Raw genomic sequence first — 3,226 nt, 5'->3', positions numbered from 1 at the left:
GGTTTCTATTCTGTTACACTCGCTCACACTGGGAGTTTCACAATGCACCACAAATTTAGCCGAATTCTTTTTATCCTCTTGTGTGAAGATCTCGTTCTCCTCCTGCTGCAGCTATTATGACAGTGCTCCCCCTGTCTTTCCTTTGATATCAGAATAGTTGGTTGTTGTATTATCTCAGCTTTTTGATGTGTCCAAAGAACATTATAATTTTGTACGTTACCCTGCTTTTCCTTGTCATTAGGGTGGGAGTGACACTCTTACCAGTTTTCTACATCTTAAGCAGAAACTGGAGGCCTACATTCATGAAAAAAATTTTGTGAGATATAGAATTCTTTGTTGATAGTTTTTTTGTTATTGTTTGGTTTGTTTCAGCACCTTAAAGATATTCTAACTTTTCTTTACCTTCACTTGTTCCTGATGAGAAGTCAGTGGTATTCAGATCGCTGTTTCCTGTATGTAAAATATGTTTTGCTTTTGCATGTTTGCTTTTTTTCTGACTGCTTTCAATATTTTCTCTGCTATTTTTATACGTTGATTGTTTTCCTATGGTATTTTTGGAACTCTGCCCTTCCCTTCTTCTAAATGTTGCCTCTTCTCCAGAATCTGCTCCGTTTTCTTCACTGTACTGCTTTTACGATTTATTTTGTAGTAATTTCTCTAGTGTTTATAAATGTTATATATAGGTTAGTCAGTTTGGTAAGAGCTTTCACCATCATCAGAAATGGACTGCAGAAAGTTTGCTTTTATTTCAGTCTTCATGCTATAATTATGGTTGTCTCTCTATGTAGGAAGTCAGATATGCTGTAACCTTAGTTGTCTGCTTAGCCCTGCCATCCTCTGTGCCCACAGATTTTAGTCCATTAGGTCCCTCAAAACTAATATGGACTGATGTTGAGCTGGTGGCCACAGCAACACTAGAAAGGCTTTCTTTTAAGATTCATAGACTTTAGTAACTCTAGCTGTGCTCTATTAGAGTCTGCAGATGTGACCCCAGTATTGGTTAATTTTAAAAGCTCCTCAGGTGATTCTAAAAACCTGATGAATTTTAAAAACCACTTAAGTTCTTACTGTAGAGTTTTCATGACCTCACTCGGTAGCAAAACCCTTCATGACAAATTGAGTTTTAAAGGTTATGGAGGATTTAGAATTTAGAAAAATTGAAAAAAAAATCATTCTCGACAATGAGAGTAGTACAATCAAAGAAACAGGCAGAAAAGTGAGTGAATGTCATTACTGCTACATTACTGGAATATAGCATGCTTGTTGGAAATCATTTTGAGGCTAGAATTTGGATGGCCTTGGAAGTCAAACTAAGATACTGGGGTTTATTCTGTAGATAACAGGAACTCAGTGGAGGTTTTTGAAATGAAGAATAGCATGATTAGTGCTGTCACAAAAAAGACTATTATGCAAGACTACTAGTTTGCATAGCGCTGACTGACATCAAGAGGCTAGAAGTGAAAAGACTACTTGCAATATTTTCAGAGAGAGTAATTGTGGACTTGGATGAGAGGTTGGTCACTGGAATGTAAAGGTTGTGATAGATGTGAAAGTTAATAAGGCTAAAGGATCAATAGAAGAAAGAAGGCAGTGTCAAGGATAGTACTGAGGTTTTAAATGTAAATGATTAAGAGACTAGGCTGTCATTTATAGCAACTAGAAACAGAGAAGCATAAGCAGCTTTGGGGAAAAGATAAGACATTTAATTGGGGTTAAAATTATTTGAGGAGTTGCTGGTACTTCCAATTGGTGATAAGCCAAACCAGTCTTAAGTTCATTAATGCAAATACACAGTCCATCAAGCATGCAAACTTTCCATTTTTCGTAGTAAAATTCTATAATTGAGATTTTCTCATTTAATCCAGAATACCCTGTGGATATACTGAATTAATACCCCAATTTATTCCTTTTGCATTTAATATATAACATTTCATTTTATGGTAATAATTTGATCTTCCAAAGAATTTTCTAAACTTTATTTAAATAATGAGTCAAGAAACTAGATTTACTTTCTAGTACAAAGTCCTAACACTAATTATTGTCTGTTTTCTTTTGCGATTCATTTTGACATTGTATCTTACCTTTAACGTTATAATTCCCATTTATTTTAATCTGTTTCTTTAAAGTCATTTTTATCAAATTATAAAGTACATACAGAAAAGTGCACAAATAATAAGTATGGAGCTTGAAATTTTCACAAATGTTCTTCTGTGTCTCCTCCACCTACTGTCTACCTCCTCCAAAGAAAGCCAGATTAGTTTTGCCTGAATGGAAGAATGGAGTATGTATTATTTTGTGTCTGATTTCTTCCATCCAAAGTTATGTGTGTGCTGTTTTTCCACTTGGTTGCATTAGAAATACCGTATTTTGCTATGTATAATGCACACTTTTTATTGCCCAAAGTAGTGAGGGAAAAATAAGGATGTACATTATACATGGGTAGTATTAATTCCGTACCTATATAAATGTTTTAAATTCTTTTATTTATGCTTATGAGTTAAAAGTGTAACTCTAGAAATCAAGAATGATATCCATATGCAAAATAATTCCCTGGAATACTGATAATTGGTTTTGTTGAACTTACAACGATGGAGTTCTTGGCCTTTATGATGCGTAGGTATCGTAAATTTGTTACCAGTACATAAAATTTCTTGTACGTTTTATCTGTTCTTGTGTTTTGTAATTATTTGTTACATATATTTCTTGTACCATAATATGTTACAAAATAAATGCTAAAATTCCTTTATAATACAAAAAAACAAGTACCTAAATATAAACAAATGAAAATTTAAATTAAAAAATTAAAATGAAGTAGGTGGCAATTCCTTAACCTTATGCATATTGTTAGGCTTGAGGGCCTTTTCCATCCTTGTCAAGGGGAATGCTAATCTCTCCTTTCACATATATGGTGATGGAAGGAGGACTGACTCTGAGTGGTGAACACACAATGTGATATATAGATGATGTATTACAGAATTGTACACTTGAAACCCATGTAACTTTACTAACCATTGTCACCCCCATAAACTTTTAAATAAATAAATAACTTTGGGCTGGGGAGGAAGTCTTCCTACTGTGTTTCCCCGAAAATAAGACCTAGCCAGACAATCAGCTCTAGTGCGTCTTTTGGAGCAAAAATGAAGACCCAGTAAGATCGGGTATAATATGATATAATAAATATAATATAATGTAATATAATATAATATGTAATATAATATAATATAAT

The 3,226-nt window shown here is 33.6% G+C and overlaps 1 pseudogene; it reads right to left on the bottom strand.

Moving 5' to 3' along the window:
- Window positions 1–2,789: 2,789 nt before the first annotated feature.
- Window positions 2,790–2,908, bottom strand: LOC141567736 (U6atac minor spliceosomal RNA; annotated as a pseudogene).
- Between the last annotated feature and the right edge of the window lie 318 nt (window positions 2,909–3,226).

The sequence above is a fragment of the Rhinolophus sinicus genome, linkage group LG11, assembly GCF_036562045.2.
Source record: "Rhinolophus sinicus isolate RSC01 linkage group LG11, ASM3656204v1, whole genome shotgun sequence".
Taxonomy (NCBI): domain Eukaryota; kingdom Metazoa; phylum Chordata; class Mammalia; order Chiroptera; family Rhinolophidae; genus Rhinolophus; species Rhinolophus sinicus.
This window is presented reverse-complemented; position numbering and strand designations above follow the sequence as displayed.